At 49.2% G+C, this 27157-nt stretch overlaps 2 protein-coding genes across 3 annotated transcripts in view; one reads left to right on the top strand and one right to left on the bottom strand.

Moving 5' to 3' along the window:
- Positions 1–27157, bottom strand: part of LOC119389743 (procollagen-lysine,2-oxoglutarate 5-dioxygenase) — a 143535-nt gene that overhangs the window by 45120 nt on the left and 71258 nt on the right. The gene's annotated exons all lie outside the window — the stretch shown is intronic.
- The window catches only part of LOC119389745 (immunoglobulin domain-containing protein oig-4), a 50226-nt gene continuing 39460 nt past the window's right edge, over positions 16392–27157 (top strand). Inside the window, exon 1 of the mRNA XM_037657124.2 lies at positions 16392–17036. The gene's annotated coding sequence lies outside the window, so the exon portion shown is untranslated. The remainder of the gene's footprint in view (positions 17037–27157) is intronic.

Below are 27157 nucleotides of genomic sequence, written 5' to 3' on the forward strand. Positions count from 1 at the left end.
TCGGCGAATGATATCAATGTAGCTAAGTGCAGATAGCTGAATGTTTACAGAGTGTGCGTTTTGTTGGTTTGTTTTCTCTTTATATGTGTGTGTGTGTGTGCCGCAGGCACACGATCGCGTGATTCGCTGAGCTGAAGCGCTTTGGCGAAAATCCAAGGAACGTCAAACACAAAAGCATATTACCGCTGGCGCCGAATGTTTTTCTTTCTTTTTTTTTTTCTTGCACGTATGACATTCTTGTTCGTTTTTATTTTTTTACTTACTGCGTACAAAGACTGATGTTTATCTTTGTTCAATCTTGTATTTGTTTAAGTAGCGAAAAGGATTCGCATTCTCTTTAATATTCGTGCCTTACCTCTTCCTGTTCATTAGTGCTCATGTGACTTGAAGCGTGTTGATGTTGATCAACGTGTTGAGCTGTGACTTTCAAGGCTAGATTTGGTACGTACACATAGAGATAGATAGCTAAATGACATGGGGAAGGTTGGGAGGTTAGGATAAATACCCACTTTGCTATACACCGCACCAAGGAAGGGTTAGGGGGAGACAAAGGTAAGGAGAGCATAAGTATAGGGAGAGATGGGATGACAAGATAAGCGCGCGCGCGCACACACACACACACACACACACACACACACACACACACACACACACACACACACACACACACACACACACACACACACACACACACACACACACACACACACACACACACGCTTAAACACGCGATTGCCATAGCCTCACATGGATAAATGCAGATGAAAGTGTACGAACGAAAGAAGGGAACCTGATCGCAGTTCTAGCTTCAAGCCCTACAGGTTCAGAGCTATTCTCTCGCCCACTTTCCCTTTTCTTTATGACATAATTACTAGATATCAATCAAAAACATTAAATAACGCCCCAATCTCTTACCTGTCTTCACTGTTGGCTTCATGCGAGAAAATGTATCCAAAGGCGGCGCAGCGGTAATTCAAATGGTAAGTTCAAATCCGTGGGTTCGCTTCCCATATGCGGCATGTCTTTTTTTTTTCTATTTTACCTCCCTTCTTCTCATCATTTCTACACTTCGAGTAAAGAAAACAAAAAGTGAGTGATTTGCGCTACGCTTTCATTCAACTCGTCGTTTGGTGGCTGCTTCGTATGAGGGTTTCTTCTAGAGTGTAACGTTAAAGAAAATTGAAGGAAAACTTCGGCCGAGAAGTTGCTCCAAGTAAGTCACAGGCACACGTACACTCCTTCTCTCTCTCTTTCTCTTGCACGTGGGCTTTGGCGGATGTGCTCGGCTTGCCGGATGTGCTCGGCTTCGACCGGAAAGTGGTCGATATACTAAAGGAAGGCCGCGCCTGCAGGCAGGCAGGCAGGCAGGCAGCGATCGCTATATTCCGGCCAGAATGCGTTATGGGCCGAAAACTTAGTCGTTTATCTCAGTCTGCCCGCCTCTACTATATCAGAGACTGCGGAGCCGTGCGCGAGCACTGTACACGGTCCGGCCGGCACGACTAAGATACGAGCCGCGCTAATGACCAGAGATCCTAGCTCGATCAATTAACGACGATACTTAGATGTGAAAGAGAGATGTGGGGTGGATGATGAGGAATATAACGTGGAAAGCGTTAAAGAATATAACGCAACCTCGGGAACGGTCAGAGAACTCAATTACAGCTGTACTTCTACAGCCTTCGAGGCCTGTGTGTGTATACGCGGACGCGTACAGGACGCACGACTCGCCAGGAACATAATGAACGAAGAAGACGAGGACCCGCATTATCCTTGGATCACTTCAAGTAATGTCACTGTCACTTGTGCGTTAATTGGTAAAGCTGCTGAAAAGATGCCCGTTACACCAATGACCACCCCGTTGCGGCTTACGTCACGCAAAAGAGATGAGTATATCGTGATTAGCGGCGGAGCGAAATGTTACGTAGGTGAAGAAGATAATAATATCTGGCTTTTCACGTGCCAAAACCACCATATATGATTACAAAGCACGCCGTAGTGAAGGACTCCGGAAATTCCGACCACCTGGCGTTCTTAAACGTGAACTGACAGCGCACAGTACACGGTCCTCTAGCATTTCGCCTCTATGGAAATGCCACCGCCGCGGTCGGAATCGAACCTGCGACCTTCGGGTTCACAGCCGAGCGCCATAACCACTTTACCAACGTGGGAGACAAGGTGAAGTGAAACACATGTAGACAGCGATCGTTCGGGACTGCTGTCTATAACTACGCTTCTCCCAACGCGGCAGATCACGGTACCTCACAAGTAGTACCTTGCAGTGATAAGAAGCGCGCCAAAGGGAACAAGCGACGATACACACGAGCGTTATCATTGTGCGGGCAGCGTTCAGTGGTGCTAATGCACGGAAATAAGTACGGAATGCCTCTAACTAAATTAGCGAATAAAGGCAATTAGTTAAGCCCCGCATACTGCCCCGAAATTAGCGCGCCCCAACGAGTCATAAATTGCGGCACGGATGCTTAGGGAACGATAGTTAAACACAACGAAATAAAAACGCTTTCATCTTCCACGTACTTTTTCACAGTAATAAGGTGAAATACCGCTCGACGATGCCGAAACACGCTCTATTCCGGATGTTTCACTCGCCGAGACGAAAACCAGCAGCGTGGGTTTCTTGTGCCTAGAGCGAACTGCGTGGAGCCTGTGTTTACGGAAGGCGGCGGCGCGGCGGCATGCCAAAGCCTTGGCTATCAACGCGGCGGGCCTTTATAACCCGTTCGACCAGATAACCGCAAATTACAGCAACAAGAGATCGGGCGCGCCGCCACTGGTAACCTCGTTTGCGCGCTAAAGTTAGTTGGTGGTAACGAAACAGTGAAGCAAAAAAAAAAAACGATGCCACAACTTTGTTGTGACAGCTGTGCACACGGAGCAGACGTGCTCGTACAACATAACCCCTTTCATAAAGTTCGCTGTTCAACGCGTATAAACATTAACGGAGAAGATAAAAGATCCATCCTCTCGTTAAACCTACTAGAAACTTATCCCGGACGATGTCGTGCCCAAAGTATGTCGAAAACTGTTGAAGCGAACGCTCACTTCAGAAGTGTGTATTCGATGTCATTTGGTGCTGTGGCATGGGGCTTGTTTAACATTTGATGGCGACGAGGAGCTTCCAGAAGAATCCGCCTTTTTCACGATGCCCCGGCGCATGCACCCTTCCCCTAGCGGAAAAGTCGCGAAACGACTCTTAATCTCGGGGGCTTTGCTTCTGGCAATACCGGTTGTCCCGGCCCCTACCAAAACCCTACCAAAGCGGCAGAGGGCAGCACAGGAAAGTGAAAGAGGCGGATTCCCGGTGCTGCGTGGGCGGTATGATAAAGACGACGAAAGGGGTGACGATACAGAGTATCAATGGGGGCTTGCTGGTACATGCCAAAATTATGAGAACAGCGCTAAGACGGGACATAGGAAGAACAGCGCTTGGTCTGTCGCTTCTCCCTGTGTCCCGTCTTAGTGCTGTTTTGATAAGTTCTGGATGAAGATAACTACTACTAGATTCATACCGATTGCGTGAATAAAACGCATGTTCCACAGACACTGTCTCGGTGATTCATTTAAAAAAAAAATGGGGGAAGGGTGCACTAAGTCGCGCGAAGCATGGCACGGCGATGATGGTCGATTCTCGTGCAGAACCTACTTACAACATAGGAAAACCTACTTACAACATACCAAACCTAGTTACAACATACCAAACCTAGCATCAACCAGTTACAACGTAGCAGCATAGTCCCTCGTAGCAGCAACCGGCGTCAGCCTAAACACTTGAGAATCGACCGTCTTCGATGTGCCAAGCTGTGCGCGACTTAGTGCAAACTTCCCGCATTTTGTTTCTTTACTAATGTGCTTCGCTCCTTTCAATCGCCCAGTTCGGCCTGCCAGCTTATCTCACCATAACCCCTGTGTTTTCATTTTTCTTTCTCCCTCACCCGCACCCCATTTTCACGCTTGCCCTCTCCACCTAATCTGTTTTGGTTAGGGGAGAGTGCACGAAGCATACACACTTAATCAGGTCCTGGTTAGATGCTGGCTATATCCAGAAAACCAGGCAAAAAATGTCTGGTTTCCCGGCTATATCTAGCACTTTAAGCGGGACCTGATTAAGAGTGTACAGATACGCGCTAGGGTGGACAGTCGCTGCCTTTAAGAAGGCAAGACCACTCGTCAAAACGTTGGCTCCAGCGACAACCCGTATTCAAGGATTTTTCATCAAAGCTCTGGTGCGTTACTAAAGCATCGCTGGGGAGGGGGGAGGAGAGGAGGAGTAAAAAAGTATGGACGGTGAGCTAGGAGATTCGCGTACTGCTGCAGATGGCCGACGGGTCCAGTTCGATACATTTAATGAACGAGACGAATACGGACCGCTGAGAAGGAAAAAAAAAAAAAACACTTTCGTTAACCGTGCTCTGCCCAACATTTCTACATTCTTCTCCTTCAAAACCACGCCGCGCAACGCTTCTATCTCAGGCGCTTTCTTTTTCTGTACACTCACTTAACCACGCGCGGCCAGAAACCGGCTTTATAAAGAAGAAAGGACGGGGAAAAAAAGACACGATGAAGTAAAAACTGAAGCCGGGGAAGAAAAAAAAAAAACTGAAGGCGCCGGCCTCGCGTGCGATGAAAGAGCTCGTACGAACGGTTGCAGGGAGAAAGTTACACCGCTCCTCCGTCCGGCCTCTCATTCCTCCGGCCGCCATTCCTCCCTTTTTTTTCCGTTTGCCGAGAAAGCGAGACTGCAGCTAATTAAAAAGGCCGAGATAAAGCAACAAGAGAAGGAGCGAGAAGAAGAGGAAGCGCGCGTGCGCAGGATGACCGGTTAATGTTGTGTGTTTTGCTGTTTCATTAATTACGCTTCTTAAAGACTCCGCGCTCAGGCACGGCCGGAGAGTCCGCCGGCCCGCTTCGAAGGGGCCTGCTTTCCTGGTTTCTGGAGAAGCGAGCCAGATAGAGAGTGAGAAAAAAAAGAAAAAAGCTGGATGGAATATTAATTTTAAAGAAAGGAATAATTGAAGCCGGACTCATTAGCGCTCACGACTTGTGTTTGGTCGGCGCCTTCCATCTCGTAACTTCCGCTCCTCCCCCCCCCCCTTCCCACCTCAAAACTTAGCCATCACCGATATCCACCACTCGCGCGTACGTGTATACTTTCTGCGTTTGCTGCAGCTTTCCTGCTTGAACAGTCAGTGACGGACGACTTATACGGTGGCTAGCGGCGCCGTTCGCTGTGTGTTCATTCTCGAAGTTCTAACTATCAGTCTTTTTCGTTTTTTTTTTTTCTCTTGCATTTCATTTCCTAGGGAAGCTGAGTGGGGCTCGGCGGCTGAAACAGAGAGCGGGCGGATGAAGGCGCGGCGCTGCCTGCCGCACTCAAAAGCAGATGACGCAAGGAGCGCACGCAGCAACGAAACAGAATCGACGAATAGCATCAAGCAAAACGAAACTTCTTGACGGAGTTGTTCCAGGCCCGGCGGCCGAGCCGCGTGGATGCGAGCCGCGAGAAAGACGGGAAAAGTGCGCGTAAAGAACTGCAGACCACGCGCGGTCGCAGCGCACGAAAAAAAAGCGAAATCAGCTCTCGGGACGTCAATTAAAAACCAGACGCTTGTTGACTCGGGACCGCTTCCTATCCCCCCTCTTTTTTTATTTCTTTCGTTCCGCGTGATGCTTGTTTACCGGCGAAACTCGTGGAGGAAAGCGCTGCGCCCTGACGACCGAACGGTAGCAAAACTTTATTTCTCTCAAGACTGCCCCTAAACCACTCCGAGTTCAAAGACGAGAGAATCGTTTCGCTCTCGCCTTCACTACCCCTCCAACAGACACTATCCTTTCTGCGCCACTTATTCCTTGATGAAACACATGGACAATGTCGGCACTAAGCTTTGAGCTTATCAGGACTTCGCGCTTTTCGGCTACGCGCTGTTATCTCCGCTTGCGCAGTCGAAAACGCACAAAACGAAGAGAACCAGTAGATCGCGCCTCATAGTGAAGGGAGGCAAGGCAGAGCGGGCGTGCGACTGCATGGTAAAGCAGGGTAGGAGACGATTAACAACTGACATCCCTCGCATATGGGCCAATCGAGAGCTTGTTTTCTCGTGACGTCACGTGAACAGACTGCTGGCGTCACGAATTGTGCCAAAAAGACTGGAAACGCCAGGAAAGAATAACGCGCTCGTTTTTTGTATTTTCAGAAGTTGTTTAGGGGCCCTTAATGGGCATCGCAATACTTCGCTCCCGGTGCAGCAGTCCACTTTAAACGACAGGTGCACTTATAGCTGCGCAACCACCTAGAAACGGCAGAGACGCACGGTCATGTCTGGCGTGGCAATATCGAAATCGAAATATAAAGTCAATGCAAATTATTGTATCATAATCATTAGCAGCCTGACCGCGCCTACCGTACGGCGAAGGCCTCTCCCATGTTTCTCCAACTAACCAGGGGCCGAATTCACAACACTTTGTTACTGAAGTGTTCCTCGTCATTGGCCATCTGTCCTCGCTAATGAAATGCCCGGCATCAGAATTGCCTGAAATTTTATCTTACAAACATTTCTAGCGTAAGTGTTTCCTATTAGAGAGAGAGAGAAACAACATTTATTGAAAAAAAAAAGGTGGTTCATTGCGGGTGGGGCCCTTCTTCCAAGGCTCCATGGCTATAGCGGCTCGGCGGGCCTGACTTCCTATGAGTACGGGCCCAGGTATTGAGCTAGCCGCGGACACGTTATCGCGGCAAACTTCTTAATCTAATTTACACACCTAACTTTCTGCCGCCCCCTTGTCTTCTCCTGAAGGGCCGCCCGCGGTGGTACAGTAGTTGCGGTGCTCGGCTGTTGACCATTCCGGTGCACGTTAAAATAAAAAAAAATACTGGGGCCAGAATTTACGAAACATTTCGTCGAAGTGATCTATACCATTGGTCGACCGGGGTCGTACATGGCATCAAGGTTTCTAGGAATTTTGATTTACCTTATAATAGTTCTGGTGCAAGGTTTTGCTTTGCGAATGTGCGCCCAGAATGACTGAAAAACACGAGCAGCCACTAGTTGGACCGCCAAGTCACGGGAACCATAAAGTATTGGTAGACGTATATGCTACATGACGCAGCGTCACGGACAGAAGAACAGCGTGATTGCATAAATGACAAGGAAAGATGTATAGATGTTAATCAGAAGAACAGCCTCTGCTCCCTACACTTAGGGAAAAGAGGGGACACGTCAGAGATACAGAGGAAAGAAATATAAAGAAAGACTCGGACATTACAAGCGTTTACATGCGAGGAAACACACTGCGCAGCCAACGTCACCGGCGCGGACAACACCATTCTCTGCGCTCCATAATGAAATGGATTCAATCGCATCGGCCTATATCCGATCCGCATAATGCATACAGAAAGACGCTGCATTGATGAGTTGGTCCACCTTCGATCTGTATATGGAGAGTGATTGCCACGGTACGTTAACAGCCATGCACCAGTGCCGAAGAAGGTACGATGAAACGAAGCAAATCAGCGCCGTCGATGACACCGAGCGGCAGCTTGTTTCGTTCTAGATTTGAAGCTTCAGAAGCTCAAATATGAGATAGCGCGTGAGAGAACGGTTTATTTGCAGAATGACAAAGAGACCGGCATGAGCTATAGCTCTGGCGTGAACCTCTAAAAGAAGCAATGAATGACGATGATACATTAAGGAAGTGAGTATATACAAGTGCATCACTAAGCAGAGTGGTCGATTCGGCTAAATGGTGATTCGTGACAGGTGTACAGCGCAGACGAAAACAGAGACGACGATAAAGACAGAGACGAGTGCAGACTACCAACTAACAGATAAGAGGTTGTTACAGTCTGCACCGTAAACCAAACAAAAAAAAAGACTATCACGTTGTTGCAACTCTACAGCCGCCCGCCTAGACCTTGTGTGTGTAGGCTTGTGGAAAGGCTACAGCCGTTCCTGTAACAACGACTACGCTGTTGGCCTCAGGCCAAAGACCTACGGAAAATTAACCCAAACACAATCTAACTTACAGAAATGGAGCAGTCGAGGAGATTTAAACTTCAACCTCTCCACAGCAGGAGAGCTAGAACAGAACAGTGTCACACACTGAATCTATGCAGTGTAGGTTTGGAACAAGGGACGCCAGCGAAAAAACGGATCAAACAAAGTTTGACGGTTTAAAAATGCGAGCTCCACGCGCGGCATATCCGCGCGTCGCAGCTGCATGCTAGGGGTGGCCGTTATAATGATGCCGGCGCCAAGATGAGTGCACAAAGAAAGGCACGAACGCACTTCTTCAACGGCCCTCGTGAGGCACTCGCTATACGATTCGGCAAACCGTATATTCCCGCCCGTAACAGGTCCTTGGGGAGTATATCGCAACTTGCTCATCACCCGTGGCCGCATATAACGAAACGCCAGCGCCCGAACACCCGGGCTTCTCAAATTTATGGCCAGATAAAATGGGAAGGAGCGGTCGGCTCTCGCGTTATCCACGGACAACCGGGCGCCGGCCGCGTTTATCAAGGGTTCGTTCTAACGACGTAGTTCATATACGTCCTGGCTTAGGCGGCAGTGTTGCTCGTGTACGGTCGAACGGATGTGTTACCGGAACATAGCGTGGAGATAAGGAAATGGCGTAGCAGTCCCTCATCGTCTTTTGGTAATGGAGTGATATTTGACTACCTGCTCGCCGCTCCAGAATAGACGTCGTTTGCCGGACATCTACAACGTGCACACTAAGAAAAAAAGAAGAAGAGCATGTGTTACTCTATTCGGTGAGTCTCGACTTCCCACGTATATGACTCTCTTTAAAGAGACACGTTAACTTTCTTTTGGGCCCCAGTACTCTCCCAAGAGAGTATATTGATCTACAAAGAGAGTTCACGGGTCACTTTAAAGAGATTCGTATACGTTGCAAGTCAGGACTTACAAAAAAAAAAAAAAAAAAACACGCATCTCCGCGAAGTGAATCATGACGAGTGGGAGAAGCTCTGAGTATCGTATGGGTGAGTAACCGTACGTTGCCCATGCAGGCGATGCCCCATATAATGTAAATTGAGTGACATAAAGTGTCACAGAGAGTCGACAAAAAAGCTATAGGTCCTAAGGTTCACAACGTCTACGTTGAAGTGACCGACTAGTACAAAGGGTTTGTGCTTGCAGGTGTTTTATATTGCCCTGTCAAAATTATGATTGATGTTCGTCTATTGTAAACTTTTTTCGTCTATTGTAAACCTGCAATATGTATACCTAGGAAAACAAAGTCAGGTGTGTTCGCTCAGTTCATGCGATGCGGACCCAGTCGATACGTCAACGCCGACGAACACCTATATACACGAAGACGACCAAACACATGGCCCGCCGAAGCAGGCCCGACAGACCGACAGAAAAACCACGGAAAGATGAGAGACATAACAAGAGGGCTGGAGGTGGCGCATCGAACGGTGGAAAAACTGGAGAGAGAGTTCGCAGGAGCCGTGGCGTATAGCAACAACTACGCTCTAACGGGAGACCCGAAGGGAAGTAAAAGGTTTTCGCCTGCGAGGAACAGCAAAACATCTTCCTCTTCCCTTGGCAGGTCGCCACCGCAAATCGTGATCAATGCGCGTTCGAACAGCCGATGGCGCTGCCACGGCTCGAAGACGGCGCGTCTCGCCTGAAGCTCTCTCGTTCGCTGCAAGCAAGCCTTTTTTACCCCAGTCGACGCTACAACACGCCCCGCCCCCCGCAGCCCCCCTTTCTTTTTCCAGCTCCCAGATCTCTTTCATCTTCACATACGATTGTCCCCAACGCGCTGTGTGCTACACCCTTTGTCGGCGCCTACGGGGCTCAAAGCACAGACACCGCCTCACCCCCCCCCCCCCTTCTTCCGATGCCGGGTCACGGAGCCGAAAGATCAATGCTCCGGCGGCATTTGTTGCGGCGCGCGCTTTCATGGGAGCATTGTCGTCGCGGGCAGACAAAGAGGCGAGCAATAGCGAGCGCCTGCGGTCTGACTCTGCAGCCTCGCCATGCGAGCGTCGAGGGAAATGTCGGCAGTAAGTACAGCGTGAGTGGCACGGTGGCTGAGCATGAGACGCCGTCGCTGGGACGGGCGCTGCCGTAAAAGCAACACGACGCTGGTTGCACGCCGCTATCGCGACGATGACTCCCTTCGCCGTCCTTATAGAAAGAGCGGTAAGTAAACGTCAGATTGCACTGATGCACCTTCGAAAGATGCCTACCAAATGTGTGCTTACCGGCTAGAGTTTAATTGCAGAGTATGGTAACGAAGGAATTATTTCTGGCTCTGGGGTCTTTCATGAGAAAACCACGATATGATTGGGAGCCACGCAATCTCTTTCGCTCATGCGCTGTGCGGTCATGTACTTTACGCAAATAACAGCGTTTTATTAATGAAAAACTTAGTTGAAAGCAGCGCTTGTTTATGTTCCTCCTTCCTGTGTGCCTCGTCTAGTTCTTTTTTTTTTAGCTATTAATTTCGATGGAATCAGTAGCCCCTGCGGTTTCACGGTTCAGCGCCAAGCTGCGCTTATGCCGCCGCGAAGCCACCGTTCCATCACGTGATTTCTTATCTTAATCTACTTAGCTGCGCGGGCAGAATAGAGGCATCGGTCATAAGGGACGCACCCGCGGTGCAGGCGACCCCTCATTCAACTACCGCGTCTGGCGAGAAACAGGAGGCAGTCAGGCACACGGAACGCAGCAGGTTCCTTCGTAGAAAGAGCGAAGACGAAGTGGGATGAGGGTCCGCCGCGGAGCGCTATCTCTCTCCAAAGGAACCTCAGACAATTCGAGAGTGCACGCAGTGCCGGGATCGAAGAGTCCACGGCGCGAGGCACGTATACAAAGACTGCATCGGCCTATCGCGACCTGCAAAGCGGAGCGCGTTGTGGAGACTGCGGAGAAAGGGGTGGCGTTAGTGATGCGGGCGAAAGGCGTGCAAGTTGCAAGAAGCCGTAGGCAGTCCGTGGAGAGGAGGAGAGGGAGGAAGTCTTCAATGGAGATAGTCACTGAAAAAAAAAAGGAAATAGGGGTGAAGGCGGACGTGGAAAGGAGGAGTGGTGGACCTGCAGAGTGTCAAAATAATGAGGGAAAAAGAGGGTAAGAATGAGGAAGAAAGGGGGGTGGGGGTGACGATCATAAGCGTCACGAGCAGCGGGAAACGTGCACGCTTATAGGGCTGAGAGAGGGGGGGAAAAGAGATGAAAATGAAAATAAAAAAAAAAGATCTGAAAGAGGACCGACGTTCGCTAAGGTTTAAACAGTGAACAATGCGAGCCAGAATCGTGGGAAATGGGGTAGTGGCAAGCTGCGCGGGTTTTGAGGAAAGAGAGAGAGAGAGGACCGAATGCAGGCGCAGTAGCACGAATCGGTGTAAACAAACGTCCATTTTTCAAGGCAGTTTTCTCAACAAACGCACACTAAGATTTCCAATAAGCGAAGACAAAACAGCAAATCGATGTTTTGTTTCTTGTGCGCGCGCGCTTGTATGCGCGGCTGCTCCCTTTTTTTTATGTGTCTCCATCCTTTACCCAACCAAAAAAAAATCTAGAAAACAAGAGAAGGCCGAACGTTCTTCAGTCTTTGCGCCACAGATTCATTGCCTCGACGCACCGCTATTTACTGTTTTTTTTCTTTAATATAGCGATGTCGGTTCCCTGGCTATCTACGCTCGTGTAGAACAAAAGAGCCAGCTCACGTCTCGGGACAATATCAGAGTAAGGAAAAAAGAATGCCGCGAGATGACTGCCCAGATGACGACACAGCTATGTTTATGGATTTCTCTTATACTGTTTTCCTCTCCCCATAAAGAAAGCCTCGGTGTTTTGCAGTGGCCGCTGTTTGGGCTGCTTTAGTTCCAAAGCTGGCAGTTTGGAATGGGCAGCCGGAATCGTGCGCGGACTCTGGACAACAACCGGGAAAATGTACGTGGTTCTTTCGCTACTGTTTTGTTTCTTCCTTGCAGCAAAATTGTTCGAGGAGAGATGGAAGTGTGTGTGTGTGTGTGTGTGTGTGTGTGTGTGTGTGTGTGTGTGTGTGTGTGTGTGTGTGTGTGTGTGTGCGCGTGCGTGCGTGTGTGTGTGTGTGTGTGTGTGTGTGTGTGTGTGTGTGTGTGTGTGTGTGTGTGTGTGTGTGTGTGTGTGTGTGTGTGTGTGTGTGTGTGTGTGTGTGTGTGTGTGTGTGTGTGTGTGCCCGCCTGCCTGCCTGCCTGCCTGCCTGCCTGCCTGCCTGCCTGTCTGTCTGTCTGTCTGTCTGTCTGTTAGAGAGAAAGGGCACGTCTACATTTAGCTTAGAGGCCCGGGACATTAAGTTCAGAAAATCAAGAAAAGCCTAGATGGCCTCAATGATCAACTTACAGACATGGCGAGGACCCAACGCATCTGGCAACAGTTGGTTGTCATATGCGTTGGCAGCCATCGTCGAGATGATGATCATAACCGCCCTAGATGGTTTTCGCCATTGAGTCACCTTAGGCGAATGCATAAGCGGCCCTGTGAGATTGTTTTTTTCGTTTCGAGCCCTCCTGAAATGCGGCCGCCGCGGCCACGAAGCTCGCCGATTACGCCGCCTTCAGTACACAAGCTCAACGTGAAGCACGCAAGCCTTGCGTTGTTTTATTCAAACTCAATGAACACACATCACTTTCTCCCACAGAAATAATGCCCGCGGCAGCAACCCTTTAAGAATACCGCGGTTGGGTCCACTTTCGAGCGAACTTCGCTTTCCTGTAAAGGGTGCACCGCCGCATAGTCATGCATCGTGAGGCGAAGCCAACGCATAGGCGCGCAACGTGAGGCGAAGCCAAGAGAAGGGGACCGAAGAAACTTCAAAGCTGCGCTTCCGAGCCAATGCATGGGCAGGCCTCACAATAGGTAAGGCACGGCAAGCGTATGCAGTCTGAGACAAGCAGCGAAAGAGAGGAGGGTTCGAGATGTATAGGCCTAACATACATTCGGCACCCGCAGTAAGCGTCGACCGGATCTACGCGCCGTCGAGTTCCCGCTAGGCTCAGCGTAAAATGTACGCCCCGTGCCACAAACGGGGTGCTTCTGCCCCTATTCGCATCGTCACCGAGGCAGAAAACATTAAAAGAGGGAGAGAAAAAAACTGAAAAGAAAGACGAAACTGACAGGAGAGGCGAGGAGGCGGCGAAATCCCGTTTCCTGCGCATCCATCCATCCAGCTACCCGAGCGTGCATCCATTCGCCGTTGCCGGAGCCAACCCAGCGTTTCACATCTGATCTTGCCGCTGCTTCGGGGCCCGACCAGCGTTAGGAGGAGATGCCTTACCCGCTTCGGCGAGCCAAGGTTATCTATCCAGGTTCGCTTCCCCCATCTCGGCTACAGTGGAAACTGCCAAACCCCCGAGCTCGTCTTTCCCGCACTTTCTTCGCCTTCTTCTTCATAGCTTCGCGTATTCCTTCCTTTGCCACTTGTTCGCGCCCGGGCGTCTTCACGGCTCCCCCTCCTCCTCCTCTGTAGACTTTCCCTCAGACGTACTTTGCGTCGACGGTGCTCAGAATCACGAGAGGTCGTTTTGCATTCCTCCGTTTTGGGGGCTTCGAATCGACAGACACCGGAGACGAAGAACGTTTGCAAAAAGAAAGAAAGAAAGAAAGAAAGAAAGAAAGAAAGAAAGAAAGAAAGAAAGAAAGAAAGAAAGAAAGAAAGAAAGAAAGAAAGAAGAAAGAAAGAAAGAAAGAAAGAAAGAAAGAAAGAAAGAAAGAAGAAAGAAAGAAAGAAGAAAGAAAGAAAGAAAGAAAGAAAGAAAGAAAGAAAGAAAGAAAGAAAGAAAGAAAGAAAGAAAGAAAGAAAGAAAGAAAGAAAGAAAGAAAGAAAGAAAGAAAGTCTATGCCCTCTGATCAAAAAGCACAGGGCCAAGCACCCGTGCCCGGACGGCGAGAAATTCTTAAATTCTTAACCTCGCGACGCATATATTGGAAGCAAGAACACGGTTGTCTCGCTTTACTTCACACGGGAAGACCGACCGCGTCAGGCTAGAAGCGGAGTAGCATGGGGGGAGGGGGGGGGGGGCGCAAGCCACAGAACAACGGGAGGAAAAAGTTGCAACGCAGGCAGAACCGCCAATAACACTCGGTGTCCACCGCTAGCCAGGAGGACAAGCAAAACAGGAGAAACGTAGAACAGACGCGCGAACAGCACGCCTCGGAAGCTTAGTCGCGGGAGGGATGCAAGAAAGTTAAGACAGACTAAAAACCAAAGCACACAAAAAAACGTACATGGCAAAACCAGAAGACGACTTTGAAGCTGGCCTTCATCAGTCGGTTAGCGGTTACGAGACGCCGCAAGTTGAAGACAATAACTAAGCGCGCGCGTGAAAATATAAATCAGGCGTTTAAAAAAAGTAATTGAAGTTTAAGCTATGGAAAGCAATGCCTTAACTACACAATACCCGCATTGTTAAACTGATATATTTAGGCGAAATTTCATATATTCACGACCTCTCCTAAGCAACTAAAACTGATGTATATGGTTTCTATCAAGTGTCTTGTTGACCTGTTTGATTTCTTTGACACTAAGAGGAAACTGTGAGTGCAAACATATTGAAGTATATGTGTGCTGCTGCACATACTCGTGTGTGTGTGTGTGTGTGTGTGTGTGTGTGTGTGTGTGTGTGTGTGTGTGTGTGTGTGTGTGTGTGTGTGTGTGTGTGTGTGTGTGTGTGTGTGTGTGTGTGTGTGTGTGTGTGTGTGTGTGTGTGTGTGTGTGTGTGTGTGTGTGTGTGTGTGTGTGTGTGTGTGCGTGCGTGCGTGCGTGCGTGCGTGCGTGCGTGCGTGCGCATATGCGATTTCGCCTCCCTGACAAAGGAAAAGGTTGCAGACACGTCAAGCTGTTCGAGCACAGCTTTTATTCCACTATTCCACCCATCTGCATCGGTAATTATATAGAATAGCAAAATAAAACGATTTCAAAACAATTTCAAGCGAAAAGACAGAAGCAGAAAAGGAATGATAACTAGCGGTTAAATGTGGTTAAAGGTTAACTGTGACACTGCGGCATGTGTGCGATGTGGCGAAACGACAGGACCGAAAAGACGTCGAAACTGGCTCGCAAAGAGTTGGAGCGAGGTGGAAGGTTTAATGAGAATAAAATATTTAATGAGGAGGAAAAGCCGGGATGAGAGGAAGAAGCGTGTCTAAGGCCTGTTACTAGGTCGCCTACGGCAAATCCAGCTAAAGCGAGCAGAAAGGTCAGGCGTTGACACACAGCAGCAAAAGTAAAGGAGGATGAACAGCTAAGGCAAAGCAAAGGATAAGTTAAACAAGCAAGTTTTTTTGGCTACGCAGAAGCATGCGCTAAAGTGAAGAAGCGCGCCTGACAAGCTCTAGGGATTAAACGGTGATGGAACGGGAAGGAAGCGGCGTTAAGAGGTGCATATGCAAGAAAGAGCTCGACACGGTCCCAACGTATCGCAGGTATAAAATGCAAATGCTAGTCCCGAGTTCATAGCATTTAATTTTTTTTTAAAAAAAAGGAGTAAGAAAAGTGAATTATGTTGAGCGGGAAACAGGATTGGACGAAAAGTTTAAGACAGTAAAGCGGAACTATAGGCTCAACAGGAAGGCGAATGTAGAAAAAAAGACCGCGAAAAAAAAAGAGTAAGAAAAAAAGCGGGCTAAATATAATTCTGGCAAGCTGGGGACAACGGGAGAATTACGTGAGAGCAAAACACGAAAGAAGCGAGTAGAATAGTTTCTTTAGAAGTAAACTTAAGAAAGACCAGAGGATCGATGCAAGAGCGATGTGAAAAAAGCGGCATGTTAGCGGGGAGATAAAAAGAAACGACAAAACAACTCATTTGAATTGAATAACCGGACCGTGCATAGCGGATACACTTGGACAAGCAGGGAACAAGTTGAATCTAGAACAGCAGAAAGGGGGAAAGATGGGAGGAGGGAATGAGAACAGTAGAGGAGAACAAAAAGGACAACAGAGATGGAACAGGGAGGGGGAGGGAAGGGGGAGGAGGAGGGTACAGAAGCGGTAGAAGGGAACAAAAAGGAGAACAGGGAGAATAAGAAAACAGTAACGTTAATTGTACAAAAACAATAGGACAGACCGCCTCATAGTGAAACGAAAGCCGCGAGAGAGAGACACACAGCGAGAAGGAATTGGGATGCACGCGGAGGAGCCTTCCCCAAAAAGGGAAGAAGATTGGGGCAAAAGATAGGAAGAAGGTGAGGGCAGCTGAGCCGCCGGCTCTGGCGCATGCGTGATTCCAGGGAGAGGGAGCAGCTGAGGGAAATTGGGACGAGGGAGAAGGGGAGAGGGAAGAGCGCGCCGTCTACACTCTCTAGTGAGGGAAGGTAAGAGGGGAGCGCATACTCGACTCGACGAAAAACGGGCCGGCCGACCGAACCGGCCCGGCCTGTGATCGCGAAACGCTGCTCGGCCAGAGTGAGTTCGGCGCCCGGCGGCGAAGGCGGCGCTGCTTCGTCCCCAAAGCGCTCGACACAACAACCGCGCTCGCTCCTTTACTTAGCACGCCTTGTCGTCATCTGCGTCGGCGTGAAAACACGTTGTCGTCCTTTGTCATCGAAAGAGACGTGACAACTTGGCTCTTTCCGGCCGACACTGCTCGAAGTGGTCGCTTTTTTTTTTCTATTCCTGTCGCTGGAGTTCGCTTGCGCTTCGAGAGGGTAGCGGTTACTTAGTTCGGGCCAGACTAGCCGACGCTTCCATCTTTCTCGTATAGGAGCCTGTTGCCGAGTTCACGCACGTTGTAGCACAGTCTAGAGATAGAGAGCTCGTAGATAACGGTAAGGTCGTAGGCGGACAGAAAAGAGGGGAAAAAAAGTTATTAGAAGTAGGTTTGGTAGGGTGAAAAGTGAAGTTTTCATTCGGTCAATCAGTAGAGAACCGCGCCAGAAGCGATAGTGTTAGCCGGTAGGGCCCTGTGGTAATATACGGAAAGCAGCGGCACGTTAGACAGTCAAGACAACTGCATCGAGAAGCCTCGGACGACGTAAGGTGCAAGCAGTCGACGACTGGGATCAAGTGAGTAGCATAGTCTCTACGATTTTCCCATATAATAATCTACGTTTTTCCCATACTTACGAATTTCCCATATAATTTTCTCCTGTAAAACGTCAGCGATTTCTCGGGCCTTAATCGCGCTGTAAAGAACGAAAAAAAAAGGTTTTATACGTGCGACAAAAAAATATTAGTTCTTTTTTTTGTGCGATAATGCTGTGCTGAAAAACTGCTTATTTTGTTTGAAACACGTGTCCTGTTAAACACAATGCTAGCGTGCGTGCCTAATATGTGACAGAAAAATATATTTTCCATGTTCTTGTGGTTACCTAACTTCTGCTGCCACATACGCTCTTGTTGTGAGCGACGCTGACGATACACGTTTGCCATGTGCTTGAAACGGTTAGACACCTATATTGCAACAATGCCGGACTTGCTTTATAAAATGCAATGAATAATGCCGACGTCACACAGGCACTTTCGATCGCGATGAAAGCCGATCCGGATCGGATTTCTCGATAGCAATTGACAATACCCGCTGCTACGAGGCCCATACGTTATTCATATCGCGACCTGGGAGCCACGTCGCGATATTCTTGATCAAGATGGGTCCTGATCGCGATTAAAGGTGACCGTGTAGCAGCACCTGATCCGGATCGAGCCTAATCCAGATCGTCCCCGATCGCGATTAAAAAAAAAAAAAACACGTGACACCGTTACAATACGACGAAAGCTCCGACGTGCTTAGTGACGACTTTCATCCTCACGGCGCCTTAACTTTGAGAACAGCACTGTCACAATTTAACGTGATAAAAAACCAAGTCTAGCATGCTCAAGCCAGCCAAACCGGGCCATGAAAGCCACGACAAGACGTACCGACACCGTCATGGTGGAGCGGCAATTACGGTGTCTCACTGCAGTACGCCATGTTACGGGTTCAAAAACTGAGCGCCATGGCCGCTATTTAACGATCCAACAATTTTCATTATCTTAGACTCACGGAAACTTTCCCATGCTGGGTTCCCAGTACAATAATAGGGAAGCAAAGACAAAGACCGACAAACAAGACCAGTCACTCAAGAAAATTGTCAAAGTGTGGCACGGTCAACAGTAACCTCTTGACAGGTGATGCGTGATTATGGGCGTGTGGGTCCGGGTATTGCAAAAGTCCTATTCCAATATAATTCCATTTCGCGTTATCTTTTTTGTTCTTTGTGCCTTCTTAGCGGCTCTTCGCTATCGCATCGATCGTCCATTGGATTGTTAAAACGTCTTTGTTCGCATATAATCTAGCAAGCGGGTGGGCTGCCTTGTCCGGCAATCCGCTGGTATCGCTGCCAGTCGTGAGCGGTGGACGACGAGAAGATGATAAAGTCGGCTGAAAGTAATCACCATATCATAGCGACCTAGCTTACATGTAACAAACGATGAAGATAGGCTGGCGCTGTTCTATTACTTCTGGGAATTCGACGAAGAGTACAGTGAAAGCTAAGCGTACCTACTAAGAAGACCCGAAATTAAGTGACAGAGAGCATGAACGAAATAAACGATGCGAGTCCGCTTGAAGGAGCCAAGTGCGCATGGAGAATGAGATCGGCAAGGAAATCGAGATAACGAAGTTGTTGACAATGAGCTATTGGTGAAAGTTATTGGTGAAAGCTATTGGGGAAGCCTTTGGTGAACTATCGGTGAGCCATTGGTGAAGCTATTGGTGAAGGCTATTGGTGAAAGCTATTGGTGAAGCCTTTGGTGAACTATCATCGGTGAGCCATTGGTGAAGCCTTTGGTGAACTATTAGTGAGCTATTGGTGAAGCCTTTGGTGAAAAAGCGGAGCGCCATTAGCTGCGTGACCGCGAACTCTGGGACGCTTGGTCGGTTCCCCGTTGCATTCATAGAGCTCGAACTTTCTGGGCAGTTGGGCGGAATTACACTCTGGACTTCCTGAGCTCTTCACAGTAATGAAAGTTCGCACGACACAAAGCGTGTAGAATTCAGCAACACTCACGTTTCCGCGAAATATACTCTATACCCTAGCCGAAACGTTTTTTAAGAATATATTTTTTTACTTTTGGTCGGCGCTGTGTTTCCTTCGTCCATACTCTATACCCTCTCTGGGCAGAATGGTGGGGATGGGGTTTCGGTGTCAGAACAACACCCGAAATTTTCTTAGCGAACCCCATCTCCCCATGCATGCATGCACCCCCTCTCCCCCTCCTTTCGGGAAAAAAAATGTCCCTGAGGAATCAAATCCTGGGAGTCATATGTTCACTCGTATCTTCATGCAGATATTATAGTTAACGAAACTAACCATTCAGAAAAATTACTAAGCTATCCTTCGGGCACAGGCTCTATTTATTTATTTATTTTACCGTATAACACCTCCTCAAAAAATATTTCTGGCTACGCCACTGCTGAGTAGGGCTACACATGCGCTGCAAAGGCACACTGGGTACGTAGCAACGTGCACTATATATGTATACGCTTTCACACTCAATCGTAGGCAAGGCTGTGCACAGTACATAGGCAGGCGGTGCCGGAGCTAAAGGTCAATACTATTTCTCACCGAAAAATGTCAAATTAAGCGCCTGGGCACTCAATGTCACTTGAGATCCCTAGTAGCAATTGTTGAATCAACATTATGGCAACAATCCATGCTACTGGGAGAGTTAAAGGAACGCTCTTGCGTAAAACTCGAGGATCGTGCAAGAGAGCACGCCTTCGATTCAGAAGGACAGTCTGCTGGGCTAAGATCTAGCACAGTTACTATACTGAAATCAGCGCGAAAAATGAAGAAACACAAGCAAGTAGAAAGGATAGACGACAGCTTACGCGTGAATACGACTGAGAATGCCCGCGGGATATTTGCGGATACAGAAGATACGCAAGACTACCACTACAGCATGTTCGACGTTCACCGTGTCCATTGCATTAGCAGACAAGCAGTCTCTCCTTCGGCGGCCAGAACACGCCTGGGGCGTCGCAGGTTCTTGCATTCCTGTCTAATACCAACTCCTCCTCTAACACACATGTGTATGTGTGTTACATCACACTAAGAAGTCCACCACATTTTCTTCCTTAACAAAACAAACAGGGCGTTTTCCACCCGTTCAGCACTTCCTTCCCCAAGGCCATTACGCCTCACAGTTCCACCGTCATCAGGCTTCGGAAGGTTTAGAATAAATATACAACGCAGATCCCACGAGCGACGGGTGCGCGAGTCCTCGCCAAATCCGCGCCTAGCTGCCCCGCGGACCTCGTTATTTACATTTTACGCGTGCAGTCAGCCGGTGTGCGTGCACGCTTAAGACGCGAGCACGTCGCAGGCGTTAGTTAGCTGCCACATGCAGAATGAAAAACAGAGCGAACGAGGAGGAGGGATGGGATAGAGAACTGCTGGCAAACAAGGGAAGCGCGAGTGAAGGCGAAAGGCGGTGGAAAGGGGGAAAGAACCTGCAGCTGGCAAACGACGCGTTCTCCTTCCACACACATCGGGGTCCAGCACGCGCACTTGGGTCGTGGGTCCCGCCGCGCTAAGCACTTCCTTATCTCGCTGGCGCGAAAAAATTGCGGGGTTTGCGAAAGACTGGCCGCCACGTTGATTGGAGAAGGATGGGAAACTCGGAAAGGACGGGCGACGAAGGAGGAGATGGATCTCGTGCAACGGGTGCGGGCGGCGCGACGTTACGAGGAGGAGAGTAGGAGAGGGTGAGGAGAAAAGCGAGAGTCCAAAGCGCATCTCTCCTCGGGGACGGTAATTATTCAGTCGTGCCGACAATTAATCCGACAGGAAACGCTTTTTTTTTTTCGCTCAACCGGAGGAAACGGTCAACCCTTCTTCCGTCGCTCCCGTTTCGTTCCCTCCCTCTCCCCCTCTTCTCAACCCTCACTCTCTCTCCTTCAACTTCCATCACCGGAGCTGTCCGCTCGTCCGGTAGATGTATGGCGGCCTACACGTGTCTGAGTATACCACCGCTCGACGCGGTGTACACCACGCGCCGCTCCGGTCCCGCTAAATCCGTGCAGCGTCCCGCAAAGCTCGAGCTCGTTGGAATGCGTTAATGTATGCCAATGCGGGGCAGACGCGTTTAATTTCGCGGCAGCGCCGGTAAAACTGGCCGAATGCCAACAGCCAACCCGATATCGATGGGCACCCCGACTTTCGACGCACCGTCCGATTCATTTGTTTTAACCGAGCACGAACACTAATTTCCCCGAACTCGGCCAGCACCGATCTCTCGCGGCACACGTATATAGTCGGAGAGATACAGCTTTCGCAACACTGCACTGTTTTTCCCGCGTAGAGCGAACGGGCGCGGGCGCGCTCGTTCGCAACGCGTGCTTGTACTGCGCGTTGTCTACACTATAAATGCCGGCAAACTGCGTCCCGACGTTCTTGGAAACGCTGAGAGGGAAGGGATATGGGGGTTAGCGGCTAATCTTGATTGAGTGCCGGCGCAAATTGCGAGGAGCGCAACCCCCCTCCGAAAACCGACGCACGCGCACTGTTCTATACAGATGCGTATATTTGTCCAGTTTATTTATTTCTTTTAATTTCCTCGTCCGCATAGGCCAGACGCTTTGTGATCTGGTTTCTGGGTGCGTATAGGCCGCCGTCGGCGATTCGCGCGAGCCGACGGAGCATATGCGCGCTGCTCGGCGGAGGATGAAGCCGCCAATGCATGCTCGGGCGAGCGGCGGACGAGCGTTGCCGGAAATCGCGACAGTTCGTGCGCGAGCGAGAGAACATTAATTTACCAGGCGGTGGCGACGCAGCATTCCCGCGGGAGCGGAAGCCCTATAGGTATGACGTTATGGCCTCCTATACCCCGGAGCGCAAAGGGGGACGGCCGTTCATTTGTCTGGACTGGCGTTTCCATTTTTCTCCGCGAAATGGCTGCTGCTGCTTGATGCCGGTATTCGGTAGAATTTTTTTTTTTTTTTTTGTAAGCGAAGCTTCTGTGAGTTAAGCCTGTTTCACATGCGAGCGACTGAGCGGCGGGGCCCGCGGCGATTGAGCGGCGACAGGACGCTCGCACGCGGCTTCGTTTCACATGCACCGCTTTCGCGCGGCGCGCGCCTCTGCGATGCGCAGTGATGGTTGTGGAAAGCGCCCGTTATCCGCGGGTTTCCTTTCTCCGAGTTCGCTTCTTTTGGTGCACTTGGGTTGCGAGTTTCACCAGCCTTCTACTTCGGTGCTCGATTTTCACGCGCCTAAACCTTGATTGACGAAAACGTGCAGTGTATCAGAGTGCAATTAAACAACTTCAGTAGTCACGTTTATTTCTGTTACACCTTCTTTTTTTTACCACGCAAGTCTTCTTGCACGCTCATACACTTGGCCATGGAAAAGCAAAAAAAAGAATTGGTTTTTGTGGTTTTAAGCTTTCAGAGTGCTTTCGGTGGCTTTTGCTCTCGAATGCCGCAAGGCGTTGGTGCGCCGTCTGGGCCGGCAACCATTGCAAACCCACAATGTCGTCGTCTGGGGGGCTCGCATTTGTCGTCTTCGGGGTACGTGACCATTGAAAAAAAAGAAAACAGTAAACTATTCGAACGTGCTGGGTCAGAGTAGCAAAAAAAAAAAAAAAACTGAAACATGCGACCAACAAGTGCGCAGTGCCGTAGGGTCCCCCTGTACGGACCTGTGTTGGTGCCACGATTCTATAAAGATACAAAAGAACAAAATGACATGTGCAAACGATTTGTCTGCTTTGATGGAAGCGCAGTAGGGAACAACAAAACGAAAAGAAAGGCGTTTCTACACTGCCAGCTCGTTACAGCGAATGTCGTCTGCTAGGAAACCGAGTTCCTCCTGGCGCACGCGCCCGCTCCTCGACTCCGCCCCTGCAATCACGTGCTCCCCACGCCACTGCTCTCCCATTGGGTGACCTTGGGCAGCCGCTCTTCCGCTAGCGAATTTTTCCAACTCCGGCGATCTCGATCGCGCGTCCACTGGTCGCTCTAAAAAACCTGTTTTTGGGCTTCCGCGACGGCAGCCGCTCCGCTCTTGGAGCAAAATCGCTGCATGTGAAACAGGCTTTACGGATTTCGGTGGCGGCGACGGCATAGTTCGCGAGAAACCCGGCGACGGGCGAGCGTATACAGAAATGCGAGTGTACACAAATGAGGCCTTCGAAGGCGCGCCGGTCACATGCCGTATTTGTATTCACCGTTTTCCAATAATAGATGCTTTCTCGAGCGTCGGCATGCCGATTCAGCTGTTTCTGATATGGCTATCTGATCTTTTATCGATGTCTCTTGTCGTTTCACGTTGCGCACATACCGTCGTTGCCTGGATATGAACGCAAGAGCGTCGTTGTTGCCTGTAGCAACTGAAGCGCAGCGCTGCTAAGCACGTGGATAAAGGTCCGATTCCCGGAATGGAGGAAAGAAGAAGTTAGGAGGGAGCATTGCGTAATGCGAAAGTACGAAAAGTAGTAAGAACGTAACGCACACGCCAAGCTTCGCTTCAACCCATTTTCCCGATAGGGCAACGGCTCCCGGATACTTTATTTTTTTTTAACTTTTGTACGTATACTAAGGAATACGCACACGCACACGATGGCGCAAGGTTGTAGTGAAGGTAAGGAAGGAAATGCAAAGATTTTAGCTGTTGTTTGTAGAAAACAGTGCGAACGAACCGGACAGCCAGACTGGCACGAACGAGCAACACCCCGGGAATGACTTGCAACAGCCGAGACAAAAATTACAGGCAACGGGACAGCCGATGGCGTGCGTGATTGTCTTCCCGCTACCACGAAGTAAGCTGCGCTGAATCGCAGAAGCTACGTCAGTCAAAATCAGTAAAAAGACGTGGTTCAATTAAACGAAGTTCCAAGACGTTGATCTAGTCATTTATTTCAACATTCTGCTAAATTTCTGTTAACACACGAAAACATCTTTTATCAGTTACGCCTGGGCAAGCCTGTACGCGTATTTTTTTTTCTTTTACACAGACTTACGCACGCTCATATTGCGAAATGTAATAATAATATTATCTGGGGTTTAACGTCCCAAAACCACGATATAATTATGAGAGACGCCGTTTCGACCACTTGGGGTTCTTTAACGTGCACCTAAATCTAAGTACACGGGCCTCAAACATTTTCGCCTCCATCAAAAATGCAGCCGCCGCGGCCGGGATTCGATACTGCGAACTGTGATTGAGGCTTCCAACTCCGACAACATTCTTACTGAATGCCTGGATCATGACACATTAACATGCCCGACACCTAAGTCACCTCGAGTGACGTTATAACGTACACTGATCATATTAAAGAAATTATTGGGGCCCGTGAAGTCAGAATGCCGGTAAGTGAGCGACCAGCATGGAAGTATTTTCTGCGGATCCGTGGCATGTACATCGTTTGAAATTTGCTGCTGTGCATTTAATATATAATAACATCTGGGGTTTCACGTGCCAAAACCACGATATGATCATGAGGCACGCCGTAGTGGAGGGCTCCGGAAATTTTGAACGCCTGGTATTCTTTAACATGCACTGACATCACACACTGCACGGGCCTCTAGCATTTCGCCTCCATCGAAATGCGATCGCCGCGGCCGGGATCGAACCCGCGACTTTCGGGACAGCAGCCCAGTACCGTAACCATTGCTCCACCCAAGCGGACGCTGCGCTGCATCTTTTGGCTCTCCTAAGGACATAACGTATATCCATTATTATTCATGAACAGTTATACCTAGGTCGGAGTGTAGACTGTAGAAATTGATGACGTCACGGTAAATTGTTGTGGGCACTCGATGGTGGCGTCACCACCAATATTCTTTCCTTGTGCCATTCCTAGTTTATCAAGTTTCTTTAAAAAGCACAAACCCTTTCGCTATTACCGAAATGCAATGCAATAATATATCTGTTTAATATTCTTCCAACTTGTCCTTTCAAGAAAACTGCGATCGAAAAGAACAATCCAATTACGTAAGGTAGACCCGAGTAGTAACTCCGTTCAAAGCTTCTTAAGAACAAAACAAAAACCAACGTTCTGATATTCTTCATTCGAAGTTAAAGAAGAGCGTAAACTTAACTATTAGATTAATTTTGGTGATAAACCTAAACTCCAAGACGTGCACTCAGATCGCATGGTCAGTGCTTCACCCCACAACTTCAAATACTAACACTAACAAAACATCAAGAACGTGACAGCCAGGATAAAATAAAGAAGTTCGCAGTTACGCCGCCCTTTTGTAAAACACCACAACTCCCCCTGGCGTTCTCTCGAAGTGCAGCATCATTATACGTCACATTCGCGCCGACTCAGCGAGCGACGTTCGCCCGTATAAGCCGTTTGACAATGAGCCATCGCTCACATCCGTTGAAAAAGCGCTTCCCCGACGTTGCCTGAATGGCCAGAAATTCCACTCGCGTCATAGCCGGCCATTTCGGTCAATAACTTACAATCTATACAGTCGAAGTACAGAACTGGCAAAAAAAGAAAAGATATATATGCGGGTAAGAGAAAGAGCTGACGGGACGCTTTACCCTTCGAGCAAGGCGAGGCAAGCATTGGGAAAGAGGACCATTCATAAGACAGCGGTTATATACAGGAGGGTGCCCAGTGAAGAACGATCCACTGCGAGAGCGTGGGCAAGCGGCGCTCACTCTACACTATACCCATATATCGGCGCTGGAACGCAAGAGTAATGGCACAATACCACCCCTGTCTTCGAGCAATAACACCCGTGCGCCTGGCCCACCTCAGAGGCTGCCGTGCACGTACGCAAGCTGCATTTCGCGCTGGAATACAAAAAAAAAAATGAAGAAAGGCTGTTACATGTTTTCCAAACGAAACCGTTTCGTTTTCTCTTATCTACAACGGCTACACTTCTGTTCGCGACGGAAAGGAGTGACCATCCGGTTTCTGAAGCAAACTGTGCTTCCCTGTTTTTCTTTTTCAATTTTATTTTATTTATTTTTTGCAGAGAATGTCCATTCATTCTGAGCTGCTTGTTACATATTGTATGAAACTCTATGGCTTGCTCCTTTTTAACACGAGAGTGTTTTATGCCGGGGTCCACCACGGCTCTACTGACGTGTTTCCGTCACGGATATGACGTTGTAAAATATACACTAACAGATGGTAAAGAAAAAAACTAGAAGAAAAAGTTCCGTCGCCGTGTGTCGAACGCAATTGGTTTTTGGTTCACTTTACATTTGAAAATAAGAAAAGAAAAAACATCACACTTCTCAAACAATAAAAAGAACTGATTGCACAAGAATTGTAGTGACATAGCAGTAGGACTTTGCTTTAGATGAGTAATACGATTTAGCAGATTACTGCTTTGCCTTTTCGTTCAGCTTTTCGACAGCCACCATTCCGGCTGTCGCACCGCCGCGTCGGCCGTCGCATCGCATGGAAAATCGTACCGTCTGCCTTGCGCTTTAATCGGGATTGGGGGCGCTGCGATGAACCTTCGCCTAGAGTAACTGCATATGCTACCTTTAGGTAGCAGAGTTGCGCATCTGTCTTCCAACGCCGCTAGCAACCATGCATTGCGGAGAAGCTGCCGCTTGGGCCAATTTTTTTATTTCTTGACGCCGCCGCTGCAGCGAACTGAATTAACACTAGCCATCGACAGCCAATGTTTATCGCCGGTCTTCGACACGCCAGACAGGTTAATCGGCGACACGGTAGGCATGTCGCCTGCAAAAACGAAGTGCGACTTCACCGCATAGCTGTGGTTGCTAGCCGGATCTATGCGCTACTCTGCTACCTAAAGGTAGCATATACAGTGACTCTACCTTCGCCCTCCCTGAAGGGGAACGAAGCCTGCGTACGCCTGTAAGTACCCCATCACAATAAAGCGCCTTCAGCTATCTGCTCGGCCGCGCGGGCGGCGTAGCGTCAAGTGTACCGCACGCTTTTAATAGGTGATAGCAAAAGCGCGCTGCACCACCGTTCGCTGCCACCTCGTGCGGGACCGCCTTCAAGAATGGGTCGCGATCGCCGAGAAACCTTACCGCGCGGACACTAAGTCGTCAAACGCGCGCGCGTACGGCGCTGCAAGCGTAGCGCCGTTGTAAGCGTAATAGTTTCGAAACGCTCCTTGATGTCGTACCACGTGCTATAGGACGGTCGTACGAGAGAGCCCGAATCAGCGCTGCAGCAAACGAACAAACAGAAAAAAAAGG

This window comes from Rhipicephalus sanguineus, chromosome 4, assembly GCF_013339695.2.
Source record: "Rhipicephalus sanguineus isolate Rsan-2018 chromosome 4, BIME_Rsan_1.4, whole genome shotgun sequence".
Lineage (NCBI taxonomy): Eukaryota > Metazoa > Arthropoda > Arachnida > Ixodida > Ixodidae > Rhipicephalus > Rhipicephalus sanguineus.